This window comes from Mustela putorius, unplaced genomic scaffold (assembly GCF_011764305.1).
Source record: "Mustela putorius furo isolate JIRA1106 unplaced genomic scaffold, ASM1176430v1.1 tig00000228_pilon_pilon_pilon, whole genome shotgun sequence".
NCBI lineage: Eukaryota > Metazoa > Chordata > Mammalia > Carnivora > Mustelidae > Mustela > Mustela putorius.
The window spans coordinates 26,097,250-26,124,907 of record NW_025421322.1 but is presented as its reverse complement, the minus strand read 5'-3'; the positions used below and the strand labels follow the sequence as shown (position 1 = coordinate 26,124,907).

Below are 27,658 nucleotides of genomic sequence, written 5' to 3'. Positions count from 1 at the left end.
AAAGGAGGTAATCCACTCAAGATCACACAGTTGATTAGGAACAGACTATGCAGAAACCAGTCCCCCAAACTCCTTGCCCAGCATACCTTCCCTAGAACCCACTGCCTGCTTAGGTCAGTCTATTTCCCCATGGTGTCCACACCATACTTTCCTAGCCTGTGGGACTCCCTCACCCCAAAATATATTGCTTTTCTCTTTCTAGCTCTTACTTACACTTAGCTCAAGAGTCATTTCTTAGAAGCCTGGCCAGAGCCCTCTAGTCTGCTTGAGATGCTCCTCTTGTCTATTTTTCTTTCTTCTACCAGAGCATCCTTGAGGGATCACCCTTACTTCCTGCCTTTCCATTAGATCAGAAGCTTTTTGAAGTCAGGAACCATGTCTCCTTTGACTTGGTGAAATTACTGCCTAACACAGCACCTGGCACATGGCCTTTTAACGTGGGTGGCTTAAAAAACAAATGATGGCAGTTCTGGTAACCCAGAGTGTGATAGGAAGGTCAGAGTCAACAATGGCTTCTTGGGATAACAGGCAATTGACACGAAATGGTGAGTCCAGTTAACAAACTGGTGGCAGGTGAAATAACACAATATGTTCCACAATGTGTTCCAAATATTTGTTTTACAAATATTTGCGGGCCCCCACATGCTCTGTTTGCTTCTGGAGAGACAACAGGGAGTGGGACAGACCTGGTCTTTGCCCTCATATGGAGTTTCCTGCTTAGCGATGGATGGTGGCAGACAATCAAGAGACAAACACATGAATAAGCAAGATCGTTCCTGAGAGTGGTTAAGGGTTTTGAAGAAAACAAAAGAGGGAGATGTGGTAAAGAATGGAATGGCTGGGATGAGGGCGTCCCCCTGCAGAGAAAGTGATCCAGGGAGGCCTCTCTGAGGAGGTGACCTTCAGCTGAGATCACAAGATGAGAAGGAGCCAGCTTTACAGTTCTCAGGAGAAGGAGTAGCCAGTGCAAAGCTCCTGAGGTGGAGAGACTTGGAGCTGTTCAAAGCACAGCAAGAGGACTAGACGGAGCTGGAGCACAGGATGAACAGGAAAGTGATAAAGACGAGGCTGGAGAAGCGGAGTCCAGATCACGGAGGACCCAGAGTTCCAGGTAAGGAGCCCCGAGGGACTCTAATCACAATGGGATGACAAGGGAGGGTTTTGCAGGAAGGGGAAATGGGGGGCAGGTGTAGGCCGGGTACGTTCTGATTTTATGTTAAAGGTGCCTCCGTAGCACAGTAGGCAGCGCCTCAGTCTCATGATTTGTATGTTGGGAAGATTTTCTAGGGTGGAAGTCAGGTCAGAAGAGTGAACAGTGGGCGAGCCGCCCCTTCAGGGTTGAGTCCTGTAGTCCCTAGTGGGACTTCTGGTCGACATTTGAGAGGGAGCCGGGAGCTGAAGACAAAGGACTGGATCTGTAAGAAATCTGTAGGATGTTTAACTTCCCTATATTTGCTCTGTTTGTAATCCCATGTTCTGCAAAATCCTTAGGCCTTGTGGTTTTGTTTCTGGAGAATGGGGCCATTGGGTGGAGTTGATGACAAGGAATCCCAAGGAGTAAAGTAGGAGGCCTGTGGGAAAGGAGATGAAAACCAGCCAAGTGTCCAAGTCCTGTTGCAAAAAGAGAAAAAAGAAGAAGAAAAAGAAGAAGAAAGAGGAGGAGGAGGAGGAGGAGGAAACACCAGTACCAGCAGGTTTGGCTTGGCACAAAGGGGAGAGAGAAAGAAAGCTTTCACCTGTGATTCTGTCCATTTGGTTATACAGGCAGCCCCTTTATCACAGCATTTTATGGCTCCACCTTCCCAAAAGTAGTGAACTGCATTGCCTAAATAACACATCTACATCCCTTCCCAACATTTAACTCACTCTTTCCTGGATTTTAGCTCTGGGACCCTACGTGGACAGTGGATTTTATTGGCACTAGGGAACCAGCTTGGGTACTTATGATGCAATACTCACAGCAGACTCAAGAAGGACTTAATCCTAGTAAGTTTTGAACTTTCCATGTGCAGAGGGTCCCACTGAAAAGATGGTCCAGCAATCCAGAGCCCCATCGCCTGTGAGTTAGGGCAGCTGCTATAAAAAAGAAACCAACCTGAACATATGGGAAAGGGTGGTTCAAGACTCTTTTTTTTTTTTTTTTAAGATTTTATTTATTTATTTGACAGAGATCACAAGTAGCCAGAGAGGCAGGCAGAGAGAGAGGAGGAAGCAGGCTCCGCGCTGAGCAGAGAGCCCGATGCAGGGCTTGATCCCAGGACCCTGGGATCACGACCTGAACTGAAGGCAGAGGTCCTAACCCACTGAGCCATCCAGGTGCCCCTCAAGACTCTTCTTAATTTCCCTTCCGGTCTTTCTACTGGATGGCAAACATTGCCCCACACATTTGAAGGAATGTTGTTGGGTTGTTGTTTTGTTTTGTTTTTTCCCGTCTCCAAGCTCATGGATGCTGTGCTCAGCATGTCCCAGTTACTTGCAAGAGTTATGAAACAATTCTTAAGAAAGAAATAGGCCATAGATCTACCAGGTGAGTGAAACTAGGTCATGGCACGAAGATAGAGAAGTGTTGCTGGCCAGAAGGCGGCCTGCACAGATACGTTGACTTCTGCTTCCAGCCATGAGCCTGGGCTGGGACCCTTGTGCCGAAAGCAGCCACGGCTTCTCATCTCTCATCTCTTTCTGTTCCTGAGCCACCTCACAAGGTGGAATCCCATGTAGCATTCGAAACCTGGCTTGCTAGCTCTGTGATGCTGCCAAGTCACATCGTTTTTTTTTTTGTTTTGTTTTGAGTTGCAGTTTTCTCATCTGTAAACTAGAAGGTGATGATACTTACCTAGGGTTTCCTCGAGTTTGGTTAGAGACTTTGATTAACTGAGCACCTAGGTACTCGAAATTTCTTTCCGTGTAACAAAATGGTGGTATTGCATTTTGCAACTTGCAACCGGCTTGGCAAAGTTGGTCCAGTCAGTTTTCTGAGCTCAGAGTCACAGCAAACCAGTTGCTCTAGAGAGGCCGCAGGTGTAACCAGGGCCTAGGACAGGGAAAAGCAGGTTCAAGACACGGACTGCTCTGCTCTAGCCTGCATCCAATGACAGCTTGTTGTGCGGAGATGAAGGCTGGTTTGTCTCTGCTGAACTCAGGACAATCCTGCAGGGCCATTCTAGTTCCAGACTTCCACACAGCATTAAGATTTGATCAAGGAGGGTGCCTGGGTGGCTCAGTGGGTTAAGGCCTCTGCCTTTGGCTCAGGTCATGATCCCAGGGTCCTGGGATCAAGCCCTGCATTGGGCTCTCTGCTCATCAGGGAGCCTGTTCCTCCTCTCTGCCTACTTGTTATCTCTGTCAAATAAATAAATAAAATCTTAAAAAAAAAAAAAAGATTTGATCAAGGAGTTTCTGACTCTGTACAGACTGTACTCAAATTACTATGCTTTTTTGCTGCCCAGAGCTATGCAGAAAACAGCAGGGAATGAAAGAAAACAGCAACATCGCAGTGTCTTCCCAGTGAACACTTGGGCCGAGAGCTGTTGCCAGAAATTGCTTTTGTAACACAAAGAGGCATGGCAGCTTGGAGCGGCAGCCGTATCTAAGGGGTCAGAGATAAGGTAGACAGCTGTTATGTCAGTTTCCTATTGGGTTTTCCTGGTAAGTCAACAGAAGTGCCTGACTGATGGAGACACACACAGCAAGACTGAGAGAAGATGTTTTAGGGACTGTAGACTTGGATGAATGGAGGTGGGATATTAAGGCCCGAGGTAATCAGCACCATTCTACATGATTATGTGCAGAGCAGTAGGACTGATGAAGTCAGAGGATAGGTGGATATCCACAGGAGCTTTAAAGGAGCTGGATTCTGTCCTGAGGACTCTGTGCTCCCTTTTGATCATTCTCCTATCCTCCTCGTTGTCCATCCCTCCTCTCATCCAGCCAGTCATCAAAGATTCCCTCGTGACCTCCTGTATGCTGGGCTCTCTATTAGGTTCTGGGATGGGAAGTACCGGCTCGAGGAGCCTCCCATCTCTCGTCTCTCGGTGTTGACAGATCTTTCCAATACAATGGCATCATTGCTCGAGTCTGTCAGATTTGGGATAATCAGGCTCCAGGAACAAATGACGCCCCAAACTGCAGTGGCTTACAACAGTCAAATTTTATTTCTCCCTCACATTACTTGATCTTCATGGTTTGGATGAAATTCTGCTCCACATCCTTTTCATTATGGGACCAAGCTAGTGGGAGCAGCTGCGATCTAGAATATGTGGAGTGGAAATATACAGTAGTTCTTCATTGGCTCACGGCGCGTGTCACTTGCACTCACATTTCATTGGCCAGAGCGAGTCACATGGCCTGGCATGACATCAGTGAGCCAACCTTGGGCCGTTAACAGTTAGCACTTGGCAGTTAACAGTTGGGAGGGAAAAATTTACACTCCTCCATAGGGCCCTCACAGAGAAAGGCACCAGGCATAGACAGCAGGCGGAAGGACACCTATGTTTTGGAGCTCCTTAATTCTCTTTATTAATTGATACATTTTAATTAAGCCCACAGGTTTTTTTTTTTTTCTTTGTCTGTTCAGCCTTTAGAGGCAATCTTTGCCAGAACTAACAGTGAGAAGAAGGCGTTAGAATTAGTGTTACTGTTTCTATAAAATTGGAGACCTGCTTAAACGTTCAAGCAAAAGGGAAATCTGCTTTCATGACAACCCTACGCGATACAGAAATGTTGCTATAAACTGGGGGTATGTTTCCGGACAAGCCACTGGGCTTGAACCCAGGTTTGAGTCCTGCCCTGCCTCATTCTAGCTGTGTGATTTTGAGGAGCCCATTCAGGCTCTCCCGAGTTTGAGTTTTATCTGTAAGACAAGGGTGATTGTGAGAAAAGGACATTGTCAACACTGAAACACTATTCAAATGCTGAGCCTTTGCTAAAGTGTGATGCCCACTAAGAAGCAGGCAGTTGTGCTTTTTGTTTTTGTGTTCTTGTTTTTTCTTTTGTTTTTTGGGGGGTTTTTCCCTATTGCTGTGGGAAACTAGCGCACAGAATCAGAAAGTTTACTACAGCAGCTGAGATCTCAGTGCAGAAGCTGGTAATTATCTGCAAGACGGGCTGACTTTTGATTGTAAGTGTGCCTAGCAAACCTATCAATGAGACATGTGCCATGACAAAATGCTGACAGTCTATTTACACAGAAGCAGCTGCGATGTTATAAAAGAAAGAAAGGCAAGCTAGAGGTCAATGTCTTTTTGAGGGAGATGACTTCCATTTCTCTGTGTGGTTGATTGTTCCAGTTTGGTAAAGATGTGGTATAAACATGAACAAAACAGTTCTTGAATTTTAATAATAACCCAGTATCTTAGAGATGAAGGCTTACCAATGATTAAATCCAACCCCCTGTCTATAGAGATGAAGAAACTGAGACCCAAAGGAGTTAATGAGCTATCACACCTGTTCTTGGCTAGGCACAGTGCTAATTTCAGAGGGGCTGTTAATACGGAGAGGAGAACCTACCTGTCTTTTATGTAATGAAGGTGCTAACTCATTAATCTCTAAAACAACATTCCCTTTAATATTTAGCAATTGCATTTCAAAAATATTTATTTGCTATTTACACATAATCAACTAAAGCAGAAAGACTTAACATTAAATTTCCCCGGACATTTCAACATCAGTTAGAAATTTGTAATCAAGAGCTTACATAAACAAATAATTAAAACTATGAATCTAATAAGTAAGATTCTTTTGCATGCTCGAAACACTTTGAGAAGCAGACAACACATGCACAAAATGTCACGTTGATTACAGAAGTGATTACTCTGTGGGGAAACCGTTTTCTCAGACACTAGAAAGCCAGAGGGAAGATACTATGTTTTCTTCTTCTCTTGTATGAGGAGGGAGTCTTATTCATGCTGTGCGGCTCAGAACCTAGAAGGTGGTTTATGATCCTACTGCCAAATACGTGTGTGAATTGTTGGCATTAATTCTTCCTGAATGACAATATTTAATCCTGTAGCAAAACACTCACACAGAGAGGCTGTGGTGGACTGGAAATGAGCTTGGGTCTGTCAGTCCCCCACCCTGAGAATAATACTTCCAAAGGGGCTGGCTTCTCTTGGGAGTTCTGGGGTCCATGATCTCCACTATGGATGTGCTTAGCTATTCTTATCCTGTATAGCCCCAGACTTCTGAGGACATTCTGTATCCTTAGCTAATTCTATCAGGAACTTTACTTGAAGGAGAGCAAGAGTCAGAATGGGAAAGGTCTCCCCTCACTAATGTGTTGCCCACCTGAAAAGTTGTATACTCATGTGCTGCTAATACCAACAATACAACCACTAATACTGTGAATTTGCACTTGTCTCTTTATTATCTTCTAATCTTTACTCTTAATTCAAAGCTTTCCAAGGTTGCTGCTTTTATGGCTTTCTGGTATCAGTAATTTTTTTTAAAGATTTATTTGACAGAGATCACAAGTAGGCAGAGAGGCAGACAGAGAGAGAGATGGGGAAGCAGGCTCCCCACTGAGCAGAGAGCCCAATGTGGGGCTCCATCCCAGGAACCTGGGATCATGACCTAAGCCAAAGGCAGAGGCTTAACCCACTGAGCCACCCAGGCGCCCCTGGTATCAGTAATTTTTATAGGATATGGTTTCTATACGTTCTTAGAGTCACTGAATTCGTAAAAGCCTCAAAAACAAAAGTTTGGAGGTTTGGGAGTTGTGACACAGAATCAGCCATTCCTTGACTGCATAGTCCAAAGTGGTTGTCCAGCACAGCCGAATTCCAGCAGCAGGGTAGGGAGAAGGGAGATAAGTCCCTTCCTTTTAAGGGCTTGACACAGAGTCGTTTATATTACTTCTGCTCATTTTCATTCAGGCCCTTGGCCACACTAGCAGCAAGGGAGGCTGGAAATAGCTTGGCCAGGTGTCCAGACAAACACTGAGTGTCTTCTTAGCTAAAAGAAGGGGAAGAACTAGCAGTAGGGTGTTGTCTAACAGTGCCTGAAGCTATCCATGCTTCCAGCCACCAAGTGTTCATGGTCCCTCGTCTTCTCACACCTAGACACAGTCACACCTTCTCCGAGGGAGATGAGCTCCAAACCCCAAAGACTTTGATGAGCACAAAACCAGGAGCTCCCGAGTGCTAAGCATTCAGGGTGAGTGTCATTTCTGTTGGCACCACAACTTGAAGAAACAAGAGATCTCCCCCAACTTCTCTACACCAATAGACAATGCCAGGTAGGAACAGGAAAACTATAATAAAAAGTCCCATTCAGAGGAGGCATACAAAGAAAACCCGAGGACGTGACTGCACCATAGCAGTGATCAAATCCCACTGCGTGGGAACAGAAAAGACTTTCTTCCCCACCAGTCAGTGAGTCACTTGAGGGGTTCCTCTGGCAATTCTGGTCCTGCCCCCCAGGGGAACCTCCCCTGGCTGACATGCTCTGTAGCTGTTGACTTGTCCCCTTGGGAGGGCCCACCTTGATCACCTGAGATGGCATTCCAGGTTTATACCCCTTGGGGGGGTGGGCTGCAATGCTATTGCAGTCCCTTCCTGTAGGTGTGGGGGAAGAACCAAGACCTGCCTCTGGGTCAAGGGCTTTGGCAGGTCAGCCTTGTAGTTTCAGGGGCAATAAAATTCCCCCAAGAAGTCCCAAGTAGGCTTCAAGTCTATTTGCTCAAATAAGGACAGCCGAGATCTCGTTTGACCTAGGTTTCTCTAAAAACTATACTTACTGACCTCCATGCTCTTAATCTAAGTGTCCTGAGTCCACCTGAATAAACAGCTTGGGTAGGAAGGCAACACCCTTAGTTCTGGCTTTGCTCTGACACGTGGCAGAGAACTCCGGATGGCGGTGCTTGGGAAAAGCCTGGGGACAGAGGCTTATTTTTTTTTTGCTAAAGCCCCTTAGTCCACTCACCCTACCCTACAAGGGACTCATGTCATGTCATCAGTTCTCTCACTCTCCACCTGTCCCCTGTGTTGGGTTTCAGATTTATTGTCACTCAGGCCAGCTCTGCCAGCACCCCTAAGCCTACAGAGACCTGATTTTAGGGGAGGACCACATGATTGCTTCTAGTATCCATGCATAAAATCTTAGGGAAGTTCTTGATTGGCCCAGTTTCTGTTGCCTGCCTACCCTGAATTAGTCATTATGCCCAGGAAAAGGAGTTCTTCAGTTAGCCTGAGTCATTTGGCCACCATAGTGTGGAGCTTCATGATGGGGGACCTGGCTAGGACCACATAAAGGGCAAAAGAGTCAGCACCCCCCCACCCCGCCCCCCCCTCCACCTAAAGTGAAGAAGGTGCTATGAGACCAAAGAGGAAAGTGTGTTTGGGGGGGAAGAGATGAAAGAGACCCGGGACATTCAGCCACAAGCAGGGGCAACAATGCTCTTCAGAACTTGGATGTCTTGGTAAAGATGGTGGAACTACTAGGGCACGCTGATAATTAGTTTCATTCAATAAGATTTGTTAAAACCCAGGCCATAGCTCTCTAACTGCCCCTCACTAGTTCTCTGTTCCTTTGCACAGAGTGGAGCAGGATGGAAATCACACAGAGATGAAGAAGCATGGTTTCCTCCTCCTCAACACTCATGGTAGACAACCTACATTGCTCCTGCCTGGGCCCTGTCCCTGGTCCTGCCCGCAGCTGGAGGGAGCGAAAACAAAGCTCCTCTCCCTCTTCTCCTCTTCCCCTTGCCTCCCTCCCCCAGACCACGTGTGTCTCATCCTGGTGCCCTTGCCCTGAAGGGGCAGCTGAGAGCCCCTGGCCGTGGAGTTAAGCCCACAGCTGGAGGAGAGGAACTGAGCTTGGTAGAAAACAAACAGGTTTACAGTAAAATTCTTTATCTCTGGAAGGAGGTAGGAGAGGGCAGAGGCCATCAACTCCCACACCAGCCCAGCTAGGGAGTGTTGTGGCCTGTACCCCACTTATGTCCACAGTGACCCCCTTTCGCCCCCACCCGATCCCACTTTCTCTAACGGGCTCTTCCCTTCACCTACGTACTCCTTCCTAGAGCTTTCCAAGCATGAATGAGCACCGTGCCCACAAAGCTGCCAGTCTCCACATGGAGAAGCTGTCACAATGAAGAAGCCCTTGGACAATATTTGTTCCTTTGACATTGGGCCCCTCCCTCCTCCCGTGCTTCCTGCGCCCATCTGCCCCAAGTTCCTGAAGTACCCCCTTGACCCCAGCCTTCCTGTGTCTTGGCCCATCTCCCAGGGCCAGAAGGATGGTGAGAGGCAGATGTGGGCCAGAAGGCGCAGGTGCTGGGTGGTTTTGAGAGATGTTTTCCTGGTCTTTCCACTTCTCCCTCTGTAGCAGCCTCCTTGTTAGGATCCAGACCAGGAGGAGAAGCAGGCAGTTCTCTGGATGGGGCTTTCTAAGCTCAGGTCCCTTCATTGCAGAGGCAGCTGCGAGCTTCCTCTCTCGGTCCCCAAACTGGGTGTCAACCCACTGCCTTCGGGGGACAGGCAGCTGTGTCTGGAAATCAGGAGTAACCCAGAGAGTTCTGGAAAACTCTTGATGAATCTCAAAGTGTTAGCAAGCTCACGTGGGGGAAAGGAGGCTGGGAATTTGCCATTCCCTGAGCTTCCTAGAGTCAGAAGCCCTGTTTGTACCCCCTGGTGGGGAATCTGGGCCCTGCTCTGTCCTCATCCACCACCTCCCTGTGACCGACTGTGCTGTCGGAAGCTGCCACCCAGTACCTCCATTCTGAATACTCCTCTGCACTGTGACCTTGCCAAGCCTCCACTCAGAAGTACAGTTGGTTTTACCACCTCCTTGACGCCAGGTAGACCTGAGGACTGCTTGGGTGTAGCCCTTCACTGGCCCAAGATTTTGCTTTCTGCCTCTTTGGAAGACAGCCACACTCTGTAAGCAGTCAGTCTATGCCCTGAGACCCCAGTGCCCCATGGATGCCCGAGGCACCAGACATGGGAATGTTTTGAGATTGCAGAATTTTCACTTAATTTCTCTGATTCTATTCTCGAGTCTCTTTTCTCCAGTGCCCCAAATCTTGAATTCTCGTGACATGAACACAGAATAACTTATCCACCTTACCTTACAACATACCGATAAACATTTCAAATGGCTAGAGAGTTGTCACTATTGTTTGTAGAATATTTGAGATTGTGATCTTGAAGAGCTAACTTTTTATTCTTTTTGCCTTTACAATTTACTGCTTTAGGGCAGGATTTCCCAACCTCAACACTGTGTTTTGGGCTGGAAGCATCTTTGTTGTGGGAATACACTGTGGGTTGTAGTCTCTTCCCCCATTTAGAGGCCAGGAGCCACCCTCCATTGGTGACAGCCCAAAATGTCCCCAGACACTGTCAAATGTCCACTGGGGTGGGGGGCACTGCTCCAGGTTAAAGGCTCCTGCTTTCGGGACATACAATCAAAATACTGAGCTTAACGTCTTTTGAAAAGTTTTGCTTTCTTTTTTTTTTTCTGTATGACGATGCTACTCACTGGACTATGGTTAGGTTTGTTTGTTTCAGTGGTTTTCAGGTTTTAAAGATTGCTTTTTACTCATTTAATGTTTATTAAACCTATGTAAAACATTTATATTGTTCCAAAGTCAAAATACATAGGCAGGTAGTTTTTTTCACCCTTGCTTAATTTTTCTTAAATCATGTAAAACATAATACTAAATACCAATACTGTCAAGGAAGTTTTAGTTCTTTTTCTCTAGCCTGCTCCCACTCTTCCTCTATGACAACCATTTTCATTCCTTTGGGGTTATCCTTCCATTGTTTCTTTTGGGAAATACAAATAAATATGTATTTATATGGGTTTAGGTTCATATTGGCTTATATTTATTACCCCCTTTCTTAGACAAAAGTTACCACCCTCGGCACTGTTGGGTATACCCACAAGCAAGGATTCCAGTCCATCCCTTTTGAGACGTAGCCTGATGTGCCTGGGATATGTTCACAAAGATGCCTCAGGAGAGATGCTGACACAAGTGTAGAAAGAGCACGAGAGGGAGCTTGTCTGGAACCCCCCTGTCCATGTGCACCAGCTAACGGATTCTCTTACAGGAGGTATGGAGGTCAGTTACAGGAGGTCTCAGGGTCAAGGTTAGCCACCTCACCTCTGTTCCTTCATTGTCGAAATATCTATGGGTAAAAATTGCATATGGATAAGTTTGTTACTTTTCATGATAAAAACTTCCAAACAGAAACAGAACTAGAGAGTACAATAAACTATACGGTCAAAGCCTGGTTTTACCAGACCTGCTTTACTAAATGCAACTTATTTGTGCTGAAGTTGTAACACCAACCGCATACAATATGCCATTTCACCCTTACATCCAACTTTTTAGAAAAGTAAGGGGCGGGGACTTGGGTAGATCATTTTCTTGCATAATTACAATGTCACTATCACACCTACCTATTGAAGAGAATATGAATTTGTTAATATCACCCAACATCGAGCCCAAATGTAGATTTCTCTTGTCATCTAAAACAAAAACAACCCCCCAACAACTGTCTTTATCATTTGTTCAAATCAGGGTCTAAATGAAGGCCACTTGCTGTCTCTGGGGAGCCTGCTCTGGGACAGCAACTGAGAAAACACGAGCCCAGAGCACTCTGGGTAGCTGGAAACACACCACAAAGCCTCCCAAGATCCTGGCTCCCCTCCGGTTTGATCCTGGCTCCTTGGGGTTGTTGAAAACACCTGTATTCCCCTCAGACTTCTCCAAGTCAAGCATTGCCAATTCCTTCCATTGTTTCTCTGTGATAATGATTTCTTTCCCCCTTCCCTGTCTTCTTCTGCCTGCACTCTCCACTTGGCTAGTGTCCCTGGCAGATCCATTACAAGGAGATGATCTCCTCAGTCATCAGTCCTCAGATCAGCACTGGTGGCCCTGCTTTAGAGATGAGGAAAGACAATAACTTCTTGGATGGGTGACTTGGTCTTCAGCTCAGTGTTATGCATTCCAGAGGTAGGCCAACAACTCACAGTTGGCTTTGCCTGATTCTTCTTTTTGTAACACGAACAAGCCATTTTAGTTCTAACCATGCTTTGGTTCCTACAAATTTCCCATTTTACTACTTGGTCTTTTATGAATATTAGGTGCCCAAACAGCAGAGTATGGCTAAGAGCTTGGGTCCTTGAGTCTCAGAAGGATGACTTCCTGGTTAGATACACAACCTTTGCAGGCAGGCTCTCTCCCAAGTTCAAATTCCAAGTCTGCCAACTGTGAGCTGAAAGACTTGGATAATTCATTGAGTCTGTTTCTCCACTTGTTTCTCTACAAATGCTCATGGGGACAAAACCAACCCCATTAGGCTGTTGGTGAGAAATAAATCCATTAGTGCTTATAAGGTTCAGGGTACGGCGCCTGACACGGTGTTCAGTGTTTCCTGCTATTCCTCTGCTGCCCCTCCCCCTTAGATGGCGGGCGAGTCATCCGGCTGGAAACTGTCTGTGAGTCCTTATCTCTTAACTTGGCAGTTACTGGGGAACTTACTAAGAGGAGGAATATTGGGGACAATTGGCAGATAATTCACCATAAGCTGAAAGAAGAGTGTCTTATACATAATAAGCACTCAGTAAATTATAGCTAGGATTACTGTGGGGCTTTGAACTTACCATGGTTCAGATCCCAGGCCAGAAAGTCAGGCGCACCAGAAATTATGGCAACTCTCCATTTTCAATAAATGAACTTGATTTCGTCTCCAGCTTCATACTGCCTCAGTGCTTCTTGGTTTCTCTTCCCTGAGTCCTCCGGAGTTTGTAACAGGGATCTGACATCTGACATGATCTCCTGATTTCTGGAGGGTCCTGCTGGTCATCAACCTCCATCTACTAAGGTGCCTATGGTCTCTGACCAGGAGGTCTCTGCCACTTCTGTGCCATACCTGGGACTCGAGGTTTTGGGTGAGCCCATGGGTCCCTGCCCAGGACCAAGGCTTCTGGTGTATCATTTCCGTCCACAGGCTCGGAAGATTCCTGGGACTTGCTGACTTTACTCTCTTACCTCTTGCCCAAGTCCCTGGAAATCTCTTCTTAATCCAGAGGAAAATTTTTGGTTCTCATACCCTGTTCACCTCAATGGGTTTTGGAAATAAAAGTCTGAGCACAGGAAGAAAAAGATGTGCAGGGCCTGCCACATACCTGGGAGTGGGAGAGTCGGATCAGGGAAGGGGGACAATGGGGGGAAACATCCTACATCACCGTCTCACAAAGCCCTCCGCCTGCTACATCTGTCCACGTGAGCCACCGCGCCGAGAGGGGCTCCCTCACGGTCACCGAGGAAGCACCTTCCAAGTGTCAGGCACCAGTGGCAAGCTGTGACAGAAGAGAAAGAGCTGACCCATCCATGAACCCTGCCCTCAACAAGCTGTTCCCCCGAGAACTCGTACTCAAGCTAGGGTGATGTGGGCCCCCAGGAGGCATTTTCAGTTGCCACGACTGGAGTGGGGGTGGGTCATGTAGGGATCCAGGCTCTAGTGAGTCGAGGCCGGAGGAACTGTTAATGCCCTACAATGCACAGGACAGCATCCTGCAGCAAAGAATGATGTGGCCCCCGATGTCAATAGTGATGAGAATGGGACAGGACAGCGGTCATTCGAGGTAGAAGAAAATAATGAGATGTTTTTCCGAGAGTTCGTCCAATGGAAATCACCAAAGGGCACCTCTCTAACCAGAAAGAATATTCCTGGGAAGTTTGTTTGTTTTTTTTTTTAATCAGAGAGGGATGACTGCGGATAAGAAGGAGCTGAAACTTGAGCTCATAGCCCTTTCCACAAAACTTGGGCATCAGCAGTCTAGAAAAGTTGTGGAGAGCTAACCCTACCCAGCTCCCGCAGGCCTGACAAACCAAGCTAGAGCTGAGCTACGGTCATGAGGTCCGGGGCCAGAGAAGCACCTGCCCAGGGCTCAGGGACAGTTGGGGTGCAGCTGGGGGCTGACTTTCTCCAGCTCAGGTCTGTGTCTCTGTCATCCTCCCAGTGACCAGTGACCAGGCTGCTCAGATGAGGAAACTGTTCCTGAGGTTCTTGATCCTGGGCCTCATGTCAAGTTTGCCCAGGGATTCTGAGAGCTTCAAGGAAGGGCTCAGGTGGGGCTTTTTTTTTTTTTTTTTTTTTGGACTCTGTAGGTAATTCCAATGTGTAGGCAGATCGAAAGATCTGTTTTGCCAAAAAAAACATGTCTCATTGCTTTTGCTGTGGAACATAATTCAAAACTATTTCCATGGTGGTTGCCTTGGATGGGAGAGGAAGAGTGGGTAGAGGTGGTGGCATTTGAGTCTGGTCTAGAAAGACCACAGGCTCTGGCTTAGCCATGTGGGAAATTCCTCTGGTGACTTGACCGTGGAGGGCATGGGGCGAAAACCGTGGGATGGGCACCTGCCCTGTTTCAAATTTCAAAACTGAAAGGGGTCTGTTACCCAGGATGTGAAGATCTATATTTAGAAAATAGATCATGTCAAGAGTTTACTCTTCGCTTTTATTTCTAGCCTCTTCTAGGACATGGAAAATAAAGTTCAATTTACAGAAAACCAACATTCTTAATGACAGACCAGCCAAGAACTCCACAGGTCTCTTTTATTTCCTGCTATAGTTGGGGGGTGAGGGCAGGTCTCAGCCCACCCCCTCAAACGTTCTCTCCGAGGCTATACTCAGCTCCTGAGCCATCTTGTCTTCTCTGATGGTTTCAGTGACCAGTCTGTGCTGCTGACCCTCAGTTCTACTCCCCAGATGACCTTTCTCCAGCCAAGCTAGGCAGCTTTCTCCTGGGTAGACAACATTATCAAACTCAACATGTCAATAACCACTGAATTATTCCCATGTTCATTCCCCCAAGCTGGATTTTCTATCTCAGTGATTAACAGGCAAATCCACATTCCTCATTCTCCACCCCCACCCCACTTGCCAAGAGCCACTCATTCCAGAAGGTTCTCTGTTCTCAACATCTCCCATTTCAGCCTGCGCTGTCCCTCCCCAAGGCCTCCATGTTAGCTCAGGCCATGATCACTTCACACCTATACCATGGCAATTGTCTCCTCTGTGGCCCTCCTGGTCCACTTCGGTTCCATTCTACGTTATTCTCTACCTAGAAACTAGGTAGAGTGATTTTCTAAAATGTACCACTAGTGAGTTTATGACTTGTGGAACCTTTACTATATGTGCCTCACTGTGCCGAGTTCTTCACATGCATAATCTCTTTAAAAACCTGAAAAACTGGATGAAAAAGGTATTCATTATCCCCATTTCACAGATACGGAAACTGGGACACAGAGAGGTTAAGTATCTTTTCTGGGGTCACACAGCCATTCAAAGGAAAAGTCTCTGTTTCAATGTTACTCTCTGGTTTAGAATCCTTCAGTGACTCCCCAAATATTGACCGTCAGGGCAAAATGCACACTTTCAGCTTGGTCATAGGGTCCTTTGTGACCTGGGCTTAGCCTCTCTGACTGGATTTATCACTCACCACACTTCCCCCCAAGCCCTGGGTCTTCAGCTTGTGGAGCTTCCCACAACTGCTCGGAGACCCATGCCTCCTCCTCCTCCCCCAAAATGCCCTCCCCATTCGGTCTGTGAGGCAGACCCATCTCCCAAAATTCAGCTTAAAGGATGCCTCCTTCATGGAACCTTTCCAGAGTGTGTCCCACACTTAGAGAATGGACCTCTCACTCTCTGGGCTTGGCTGTCACCAGGCTATAAGTTATGATTTTGTCACCAGCTGTGAGAGCAGGGGCCAAATCTCCATGTGCTTGTGCTTTATGGGTATTTACTACCGGTGCTCTGTGGTCTCATTATTCCAAGCTGCCTGGAGAGGGTGTTTCTCACTGTCTCAGTGGTGTGGGCGATAATGACTGGGTGTGAAGTTAATGTCTCTTAGTGTAAAGCAGAGTGCACCGGTGGCCAGCCAGTTGTCCTGGGGTTGGGCTGCATGGTTCAGGGAGCAGGGGGTCCCCTCACAACCTGGAGAATGGCTTCCCTGGGACAACAGAGAGCTCAGGCAAGGTGGGAAGAGCTGGCCAGCGTCCTTTGGGTTCTAAACTTCTCAAATTCCCAGAGGGGTCTTGTGAAGCTGAAGTCTGTCCGTGATGCAGTGGAAACTACCAGGTGGAGATTCTTGGCCCAGGCTCTGGTGTGGCTCTCCTCTGGTGTCCTGTGGCTCTGAGCAGTCCCTTTCCTGTGGGATGGGGGCCCATTCCGCCGGTCCCTTCCTAGGCTTCTCCTGTCCCACTCCTATGGGAGACTGCCCAGGCCACCTCAAAAGACCTTTCCTCACACCATGTTTGGTTCTCAGAAGTCTTGCCTCACCCCTTAGCCCACGGCCTGGGCAAGTCTGTCTTCAACATCCTTCATTTTACAAGGGAGCAAATTCCTTGCTCCTCAGTGCAGCACACTTGGCAGGGGAGAATCTGGAAGAAGTGCTTTCATTTCCTCAGGATTGAGGATGTGGAGGCAGCTCCATGGAGAACTAATATCGAGTCATAATTTAAGCCCAAGCCGTGGGGAGCCGGGGTTTGGGGAGTGGGGCAGCCTGCTGTCCCTGTTTTCCTTCCCGTGCTTCTCCAGTCCCCGGGCTGAGACCTGATGTGGCGGAGGGAGCCCACCAGGCTGCAGGGGTATCTAGAACCCGCCCCCCCACAAAACCACCCTGCCACAAACCATCCTCCAGGGGAAGGCATCTCTCCCTTGCGGGCAAGCGGGGCAGGACCGCGCCTCTGGCTGGCTCTTGGAGGCATGCAGGAAGAGTGTTCAAAAAACCCTGAGTCGGTTTCTACAAAGGCCTGTATCTTTGTTGACCGGGGATTAAGTTGGTCTCTTAGATATTCTTAGGCTTCTGTTCTTCCTCCAAAGGGCCACAGCGGTGCCTGCTTTGGCCCTCTGAGCCCTTGCCTTGCACCTCCAGGAACCTGTATGACTCTGGTTCTCATCACTATGATTCGCATTCGTGCCTTTGCCCTCGTCCCTCGAACCCTTAGCTGCTCTCATCCTCATATTCTCAGCGCGGGGCTTGGAGCCTGACCTTGGTGGGGAGCTGAACACATGTCGAATAGGCATCGCTGGGAGGTCATGGACCGTCATGACCTTGACCACACAGCCTCTCAAGGTGCTTTCCGTTCTTCCCTCGTCATCTCATTGCTACGCTCTTTCTTATTATTTTACTACTACTACTATATATCACTTCCTATCTGTAGTAGCGTATGTTATTACTAATATATTATTTGAAGTACATCACTAACATTATGTACTGTTACTACAGGCAAAGGCATTAATAGAAGTCTCATGTATATAAAAAGGAAATAAACACGACTCTGACGACACATCTTTCTCTTTTCACTCTTTTTCTTTTCACCCTCTCTCCCTAGCTTTCACTGGACTTTTGCATATGCTGTTCCCCCTTCCTTGGCACTCCCTTTCCTTTCATTCCTCCTGCTTCAGAACCCAGCCCACATGCCACCCACTTGTCTGATCTCCGGGACACTGAACAAGTCTCCCTGGAATTTTTAGACCATCTTCTGCTAAGAGATGCAGAATTATTATGTCCCTTTATGTGTCCACCCTTCCACTCGAATGAGGCCTGACTTCCTTTCCATGCCTAGCCCAGGAACGCGTGGAACATGCGCATCCACTCACGCATTCAACAAATGCTCTTTGAGAGCCGATCACGTGCCAGGACCAAATAAACTGTCCTTGCGGTCGCCAACCTCCAAGATGGCCCCCAATGTCCTCCTCTCCAATATTCATGCCCTTGGGTTTCCTCCCACCTGAATGGAGATTGGACTGTGTGGCCCACAGATTGTGGCAGGAGGCTCTGCGACTTTCAGGCTCTGTGGCCCAAGATTGGATCATAAAAGCGTTTTCAGCTCCCTCCCTGGTCTCTTGGTGTGCTGACTCTAGGGGGGACCAGCTGCCCTAACAGGAAGACGGTGCAGCCCTAGCAAATGTCCAAGAGAGGAGCCAGCTGGGCAGCCCCCGTCAGCCATGCGAGTGAACCACCTTGGATCCCCTGGGCTCTGTCGAGCCTTCAAACGATGACAGCCCCATTGGCGCGTGGGAGAACCCTGAGCCAGAGCTGCGCTCCTGAGCCGCTCTCAAACTCCTGATCCACAGATGCCAGGATCCCGGTTGCTAAAAAACACTAAGTTTGGAGATGATTTGTTATGCAGCACTAGATAACTGATGAGCTCTTCTCACGAGGTTTACATTCTAGTGGAAGAATTAAAGGAGCAGAATCCATTCCTTCATTGACTCTGTACTAGTAAATCCTGCCAGGTGTTAAGATTCCAGTAGCAAGCAAGACGCTAGGCAAAGTTCCTTTTCTTGTGGGGTCTATGCCATAGTGTGGGAGACACAAAATAAACGAGTACACTCTATAGAATAGGAGGTCATATGTGCTAAGAAAAAAAAAAGAAAACCCAGTAGGTCGGATAAAAGGAAGGGATGTGACTTAGATGGTCTCTTCTGTACGAAGCATTTTTCATCTTGATGTCCATTTTTCATCTTTGTCCTCCAAAGATTTTGAAGTAGGTAGTTTATCCCCATTTTACAGATGAGAAAATTGAAGGCCAGAAGAGTCCGATGACCCAGTCAAGGTCACACAACTCTGGTCTTTGCCTGGCCCAGAGTGGTACCTCAGGTGGACTATTTTGGATCTCCTAGTTAGTCCTCACGTGGGCGCTCTGCCTGGACTTGGAACACACTGGGAGGAGGAGGGCCGGAGATAGTCTGCAGACAGGATTACCACAGGCTGGCAGGGGGCCGAGGCCACCTCTTTCTCTGACTCTGGAAAATACCTCCGAGGCTGTAAATCCACCCACTGGCTGGGAAGATCTTCCCAGTCCCCTAAACCTTAGTTGCTCTGGTTGTCACTAAACAGTGATGTCCTCTCCTGCAGGCTCCTTCCTCCCCACTTCCTGTTCTGCCTCTCTATGGCCACTTCATTCGCTCAGCACTGAAGGAGCTGGGGTTTTTCCTGCCAACCTCAGACAGTCTGCTCCTCCTCATCCATCCTAACTCCCCCGGGCCTCTTGCCCCTCGTCATTTTTTTTTCCTTTTCTTAGGCCAAGACCACTAGATGGAGATATACTAAAACTTAAGTGGACACGAAAGTGCAAAACACCCTTCTATGGGCTTTTCCTGCATGGTTTTGTCAAATCTTCATGACAACCCTTTGTAGACATCTCATGATTTTCCTCATGGAGCTTAAGGCTCAAGGTCATTCCGCTGCTAGCCAGCAGAGCTGGGATTCAAACCCACATCTCTTTGAATCCAGATTTCATTGTTGGGCCAAGATCACACACGGAACTGGATGAAGTCGGAGGAGAAGTCAGAGGTCATCTTGTCCATTTCTTTGCCCTGGGCGGAGTCAAATCCGGACGATCTCCTGAAGGTTACAAATAACTACCTTAAATTAATGCTAGAGAAAAGAAAAAAAAAACCCAAACAGCTCATTACAGCTTAGACAAGGATTTGCAGGTTTAACATTCTCATTCATGTCTCACATAAGTAATTCATTGGCTAAACTTTTATTAGGCGCCTCCTGTGTGCCCAGCGCTGTGATACAGTTAGGCATGAGGATGAATTATTATCCTGTAAGAACAGGGCGGGGGCATCAAACAGACCGGCAAGTCAGTGAGGCCCCCAGCTGAGGCTAAGTGAACCCTGACAATCTTGCAGGGGTCCAGCAGCAGAGATGGGCATGCCTACAGAGGGGACAAGCATCAAAGTCAGTCAGAGGTGACTGAGAATGGCTTATTTCAGCATATGGCTGGAGTTGACAGGAAGTGCTGGGGAGGGACGAGCGATGGGATTAAGAGATAAGCAGGGGCCAGCGAGGTGCCAAGGTAAGGAATTTGCTCTTTATCTGGAAAGCACTGGGGAGCAATCTGAGGTTTGGGGTAAGGCGCTGATATAATCAGATTTCATCGTAGAAAAATTCTTCCACCAGTGGTATGGATGATGAATGGGAAAGACCCGTTCAGGAGGATATTGCAATGGTTTGGCCAAGAGATGATGAGTAGCTGAAAGAGAGGGAAAGGTAGAAGAGATGTGGAGGAGAGACTTACAAGTAGACAAGTTAAGACTTGGCAACTGCTGGTTTGTGGGGGGCAGGGAAGAAGGAAGGGCCAAGGACAGATTCAAGGGGCTTCCTGGCTCAGGCACATGAATGGGGAAGTAGTTTCCTGTGCTGAGATGGTGATCAGGAGGAGGAACAGGTTTGGGGCAGAGTTACTGAGATCTTATAATGCCTAGACTCCTTAGCGCAATCCTAATTTCAGATGAAGAAATCAAGACTCAAAAAGCTGATGAGATTTATTCAACTTCACCTGGACAGAATAGTGTCCGAGGTGGGACTCCAACCTAGGTCCTCTCCTTTTCTGGAATTAGTTTCCCATGCCTAAGCAAATTTGCTTTGCAAGAAATGTAAGGAGGGCTTAGTACAGAGTAATGTGTGGTAAAGCAAACATTTCTGCACATCGACTTGCCATTTTTACATTTGTTCATTCATTCATTCATTCATTCATCAAAACTTACTGAGCACCTACCAAGTGCCATGCAGGTGGGGGTGCATTGGTGAACATAATAGACAAGGACATCACCCACACTGAACCTCTCGTCTCCCCTTTTCTACGGAGATAGGCAATATGCAGATAAGCAAATACTGACAAAATACACCATCAGAGTGCAGAGAGTGTGGCAGGAATGACAGTGTGGACACTCTTTTGGATAGAATGTTCCAGAAAAGCCTAAGACCTGATCATTTGATCAAGACCAAAGTAATGAGGGAAAGTCATACAAAGATCTGAGTGAAGGCGGGGGGGGGGGGGACTTGCACCGCGAAGGTCCTGAGGTAGGAACCAGCTTGAATATTCAAGGGATTGCCAGGAAGCCAGTGTTCCAAGAAAAGAGTGAGTAGGAGATGGAATTGGAGGCAAGGGTCTGCGCCTGTAGGATTTGTGACACATGATCAGGAGTTTAGACTTGTTCTAGGGGTGATAGGAAATGCTTAGAGATTTGGAGCATGGCTGTGACATCCTCTATTTTTAAATTTTACTTTATCTTTTAAGGTACTTGTAGATTCACATGCTGTTGTAGGAAACAATAGATAGGAATCCTGTGTACCCTTGTCCCATTTCCCTCCGACTGCAGCCTTGTGCTAAAGTAAATGCAATGTCACACCTACGCGTGCTTGCTGTGGTTTTAATTTGCATTTTCCTAATGGTTATGTTGTTTGAATGGTTTTCATGTTCTTATTTACCATCCATTACATCCTCTTCAGTGAAATTTTTGTCTTTTGTTCACTGTCTATTTTTTAAAGATTTTTAGTAGTTTTTTGTTGCCCACATTTGGGAGTTCTTTATACACTCTAGACACGAGTCCTTTGTCAGACAAATAATTGAAAACATATTTTCCTGGTGTGCAGCTTGTCTTTTTACCCTAACAGAGCCTTTTGCAGAGCGAAAGTCTTTAATTTTGAGGAGGTCTAATTCATTACTTTTTCCTTTCATAGATTGTGCTCTGGGTGTAAGTCTAAGAACCTGTGCTCAGCCCTACTGTCCATAGTTTGTCTGCTGTGGTCGTCTCGGGAAGTGGAAGTGTAAACTGACTACAGAAACGTAGGCCAGAACTGAGGGCCCACGTGAGATTTGGGGGCAGGAGGCAAAGCAATGGGAGAGGGAAGAGGCTTCAAGTTCCTTTCTACTCCCTGGAAGGGACTCTATGGGGTACAAACTCCTTCCCCTTCTAGCTTGAGTGACATGGACACAGAAGACAGTCACCTTGGCCTTAGGACCACAGGCCTAGGCTTCTCCCTTCCTCAAGAATACTCACAGACCCTGAAAAAAATAGCCTTTTTATTCCCCCAGATCTTTACCCATACCAGTGTGCTTTCACAGCATCCGGGACTGACTTCTCACAACAATTCTGTAAGGAAGCTATTACTATCCCCTTTTACAGAAGATACAACTGAGGACCGGAGAAGGGCTGGAACTAAATACAAATCTCCTGACATCCAGAGTGATGATGATTCTTCTCCACCAGCTGACGCTGAATTTCCACCACCAATTATTGCTTGAGGTCAATGATTCTCAAAGGATGGTCTAAGGAACGCCCAGATGTCCCCCAGACCTTTTCAACAGGGCTTCAAGGTCAAAGCTATTTCCTTAATAATACTAAGACCTTATTTGCCTTTTCTCTGTGTTGACCTTTTCACTAATGGTGTGAAAGCGAATGAGGGCAAAACTGCCAATCACCTGAGAGTGATTCAAAGCTGTGACTCCACCTGTCCTTGTTGTCACCTGGGGCTCATGGAACCCAAATAGCCAGTTTCACACTGCCATTGTGATTTTATGGGAACTATTCAGAGAGCATTTCCGCTGCACCCCGAAGCAAGACTGTTCTCTTGCAGAAGAGTGTTTCTCCAGTGATTTGAGTTGCAAGCTAAACTGTCCTCACTTCCCCACGCCCCAGAATACAATTGGCACATGAGAGAATGACTCACAAGCTCTAGGTATTCAGCCTTGGATGTATGGGCTCCTACCAAATGAACCAAGCAAGGCTGTCGCATAAAGGCAAGCCATGGTTAATATTTTTTGCCACGGATAAAATCTGAGCATTTGAGTGAAAAATCAAAAATAGAGAAAAAGCTCGTTTGCTCCTTTGAGCTTGACAGCTTTCCAATATTTAGACTTTTCTGATAAAATCAGTGATAATATTAATAAATGTGGTTTGTTGAAATTGCATAAAGAAATGTGCTTATACTTAGAGGAGCTGCATAACTCTGTAAACTGCAGAGTTTCCGAGTGACCAGTACATGGCGGAACAAATACGTATGGGTCAAAGATCCATTTGAAGCGTAAGGTCCAACAGAGTAGGAATGTTTCCTTGGTACGGTTTCAGATTCCACATTGCAACTAATCTTTGGGAAACTTCCACTTGCTGAGTTTTGGGAAGCATCAAGAAATAATATCCCCAGTTATCTGAAGAGGCTATGAGAGCACTCCTTGCTTCCCCCACTTCCCAGCTGCAAGACGCTGGACTTTCTACATGTACTTCTACTGAAATTTGTTGGAGGAGACGGAATGCAGAAGGAGACTGGAAGCTCCAGTGGTCTTCCATGAAGCCAGACAGCTTGAAGCACAGCTGAACCCCAACTAGCCCCGGCCCCCTACCACTTATAGTTCTTCCCTGCAGAGTTCAGAACACTTCGTCTACCTCTTAACCACTGCCTCCCACAGACTAGGGTCCCTCTCCCCCAACCCCAGGAAATTTCCAGCATCTCCTAGGGGTGAGGATCAACCTCCCCTAATCTCCAGCTGTTCCCAGGGGGTCAGAGGTGGTGTTCCCAAACTTCTAACTGTCCCAGGACAGGGATCCCAACTCTCCCACACTCTCTCCATTGCCCCCAGGAACCTATGGCCAAGTAGACATGGTCTAACCTACCCTGAGTATGGGCCCTCCAAATATAATTGAACCCGGTGCATGGGGGGGGGGGAGGTCTGAGCCTGAAGACCTCTCAAGTCCCTGCCTCCAATTCCCAAAGTCCCTGCTGAGTCCTTTTGCTTGGGACCCCCTTCCCAAATGGATGGGCAGATGATGATGCTCATTGGAAGCAAATTCGAGAAAAACAACCAAACATCATTCATTTTAAAGATGAAGCAACTGTAAAACGAACTTTACCTTAAATTTTTACTTTCAAATTAATACATATGTATTTTTAAAATCCCTCAATTTTAATTTCAGTTCATTGCAAATATCGCTAGGCACAACCCATATAAACGAAAGCTCTTTTAGGTCCTCAATAATTTTTAAAAATATATAGGGGACAGAAAAGTTGAACTGCTTTATTTGAAAATGGTGAGGGGCATTAGCCGGGGGTCCCAGCGCCTGCAAGCTCTCCGCTGTCCCCAGGAGCCTATGGCCAAGTGGACAAAATCTAACCAACCCTGGGTGGGGGTGGGGGATATAACTGACATTAACATCCTTTTCCAGATTATTCCCCAACCCCAGGCTTCAATATGACCCTAAAATAAGGGACTTGACTTCAAAGGACAGCTGAGAGTGCGAACAGGGGACCAGGGCTCTGATAAGGGCACATACCCTTTCCCTCTCCCTTTCCTGCTCTCCCTCTTGATGGACAGAACATGGACCCTGAAGCAAGCCTACTTTGGTCTCAGTCTCAGCCCTGCTTTTAGCCAGTACAGGGACCCTAGGCAAGTCTCTCAATTCTCTTGTTTCCATAAAGCAAGAACCCTGCCTGCCTTCCCTTACTGAGACCGTGTTGAGGATTAAACCAAGGAACGGACACAGATCTGTAGAGGCCTTACAAATGTATGTGATGAACACTGCCAACAAAGAAGTCCCATACACATGTATGGCCATTCATTTCATAAACATTTACCAAAAATGTGTCCCAATGCAGGCCTTGAAGGCAAAAACAGTAACACAGAGCCCCAGTTTGCAGAAAGCTCTCTGCGTAATAAGGCAGAGGAGTGAATGACTACAAAACTGCGTGATGTGGTAGATCTTTGAAATCGTAACCAGTCCCCCCCCCCCCCGCCAAGCTCCCGCTCATGCTCCTTGCTGCCTTGTGAGCCCCCTTTCCTGCAGACAACCAGACGGTGCTGCATCTGGGCTTTGGCAAGGAGACGAGCCCGAAGAATTCGAGAAAAAGAAGGTTTGGGATATTTTGTCTGAAGCCTGGACTTGAGGAAGCCTGGGGGGTTAGAAATGACGAAAGTGAGGCAAGATGAAGCTTCCCCTTCCCCTCCAAGACTAGAAATTGGGCTTTGTGGGCACTCCGGAGGGGAGACGTTGGGGTGGGCGCCCTGGGGCTCCAGAGAAATGGTCTCAGCCAAGGGGAACCCCTGGAGCAGGGCAGTGCAGAGTTCATTTCAACAAACGCCATCCAACATCGGAACCAGGGGACTTCCTGGAAACAGACCTCTGAGCAGCACTGATCAACGGCGCTGGGGACCCACGCTCTCTGTCCTCCTTGGCGTCCGACCTTCTGGTCAACAACCAGCGTATTGGCTGCTCATCAGTGGAAGTGGCTCCCATGTGTGCATTCAAGACTTGGCTCAACCACATTCTGACTATTCTTGCATAGATGACCTTTCTTTATGGATGGCCTGAGGCTCTGAGTTGCTAGGGGCTAGAAGGGAAAGACTCAAAGGAGCTTGGGCTGGGGTGATACCAGAAGGAGCCAGCCCAAGACCTCTCCCTGTTACCCGAGAGATAAAAGCTTGAACAGAAATGGGCAGGGAGCAGCAAGAGTACTGAGGAAGTGACTCATTCTTCCAGGCCTTTCTAGGCAGGAAGCAGATGGGAGGAAAAGGGTCAGGGAAGGCTTCACAGAAGAGGTGACATTTGAACTGGGTGTGGGTGTTGGGCCACCGGTCATCTCTACAGAGCTCGGCCTGCCCAGCTGAGGACAAAGAGAGGAACACATTGAGAAGGCACCACTGGGAACCAGATGTCAGGCAGAGAGCCAGCAGACTTCGGCTCTTCTCTAGAAATCGGTGCACGGTATCTTCCAGAGCCAACCTATTTACCAGATACCAGATACCAGATACCAACTATTTACGTTCCTATCCACAGACAAACAGTGATGGATAGCCCCTGCGCTAGCTTTAGGATGGGTAAGTGGTGAAACAGCAGCGGAAGAACCACAGGTGATTTACTGCGGCTCGATGCCCGTCAGGCACCGTGCTATGCACTTGCGTTCATTAGTCCGTTTCGTCCCATCACGGAGTATTTTAATATTGAATTTATAGATAAGAAAGCAGGCTAAAGTTCCTGCAGCTGGCTAAATGACAGAAATAAGACGTGAACCCATAGCTTACACTCCACCTGGACTTCAGCTTGGACAGTTTAGGATTTCGTTGGAATAAATGATTGAAAGGGTACATAAGACCGCAAGCCGGAAGCTCACGTTTGGGGGCAGTGTCCTTCCGCAGCCCCCTGTGCTTACCCCAGACGGAAGGCCCTGTTGGTCCTCCCTCTAACTTGGACCCCACACCTGTCCACGTCTCTCGATCTTCGCTCCGCCAGCCTGTTCCATCCCTCACCTGGACCACACGCTAGACCGGACACCGAGTACAAGATCTTGACAGAAAGAAAGCTGGTCCCCGCCATGAGTTCCCCATAGTCAGAAAGGATGGCAGGTGGAACCCGCTCATTGTCCCCAACACCAGTCCCTCTGCTGACCCAACAGAATGCCTGGTTTTTAGCTAGGTGAATAGATGCTCAGAATGAAGACGGGGTTGCTAGCGTGCGCTGTAGCTGCACCTGACCAGGCTCTGACCAATGGGATTGGATTGGACGGAACACCTGCAACTTTGGGCTCCAGCCCATAAAGGGAAAAGAAAAAGGACTCCCCTTCCCCGTTCCTCCCTTCCACTGGCAGGAATAAGGATATTATGCGGAGCTATTTTGGGGCCATGTAAGTGAGGCGACACCTAAGGGAGGGCAGAACCAGTGAGTCTGTGAAGCGGAGCTGCTCTTCCAATTCCAAGTTTTACATGAGAGAGGAAGAAATTTCTGTTAAGTCGTTTGGAGGTTATATATACACCCAAATAACTACAGGGGAAGAAAAGATCGAAAAAAGCCATCACTCGAGTATATAATCTGTATAAGTACAAATTATAATAAATGCAGTGAAAACCACATAGCATTTTTCCTGAGAGAATAGAATTTGGGGGGGGGGGCTGACTTAAATTGTCAGTTAAGGAAGGTTTCTGGCTTAGTCCAGGCTGCTATAACAAATTCCACAGACTGGGTGGTTTCAACAACAGACATTTATTTCTCACAGTTCTGGAGGCTGGGATGTCCAAATGAAGGTGTTAGCAGATTCTGTGTCTGGCAAGACTCCTCTTCCTGGCTTGTAGATGGCTGCCTTCTCGTCACGTCTTCACGTGGCTGAGGAAGAGTGGGTTCTGGTCTCTTCTTGTTTTTATAAGGGTGCTAATCCCATTGTGAGGGTCCTGCTCCCAGGACCTCATCTAAACCGAATTATCTCCCCAAGGCCCCACCTTCAAATACCATCACTTTGGGAGTTGGCACCTTGAGACATGAATTTGAGGCCTCAGGAAACTTCATTCATATCAGCTAGGCTGAGAAAGAGATACTTAAGTTGAGAGAGATTGCATGGGTAGGATTTGGTCGGGAAAAATAGAGGAGCAAGGAAGGAGAATCTGTGATGATTCCGAGGCCATCGAGAATTTAGCCACTGCTGGAACCCCAAGAAATGATGAGGGAGCAGGAGGCTGGCTGAGGACAAAGCAAAAGCTGGCGCCTTGCACCCTTTCCCCTCCATAAGTGTACCGTGAGAACAGGGGCCCTCTGTACCGAATCATCAGTCACTTCTCAGGCTCGCCATCCTCCCCCTACCGTAGTGGATAAGAACCTGGGCCCTTCAGAACGTAGACATGAGGCCACACAATGACTTCTGTCCAAATACCTCTTGAGGGGATGGGTCAGTGCCTCTAGAAAGATCTGGAAGGCAGATGCAAACCTTCTCCCAGAAAGGAGCCCCTCCCCCCACCTCGAGTCAAGCCAGAGAAGCCAAGTCTGCAGTTGGGGCCCAGGAGGAGCATGGGCCTGGGAGGAAGGGGAAGCCAGTCTGGAGGAGAGGAGAGGAACCGGACAGGTGTATAAGCTGAGGCTCTGAGGTGTTGGGGGTT

At 47.6% G+C, this 27,658-nt stretch overlaps 1 long non-coding RNA gene across 2 annotated transcripts; it reads left to right on the top strand.

Annotated features, from left to right (window-relative positions):
* The first annotated feature begins 769 nt into the window (after positions 1–769).
* LOC106004937 lies at positions 770–27,658 on the top strand. Of its 2 annotated transcripts, none has more exons than XR_006606177.1 (3): positions 770–1,111; positions 1,492–1,694; positions 21,933–27,658. It is a non-coding gene; the product is annotated as an uncharacterized LOC106004937 (long non-coding RNA). The 2 variants fall into 2 exon arrangements; XR_001178021.2 differs by having other exon boundaries at positions 21,487–27,657.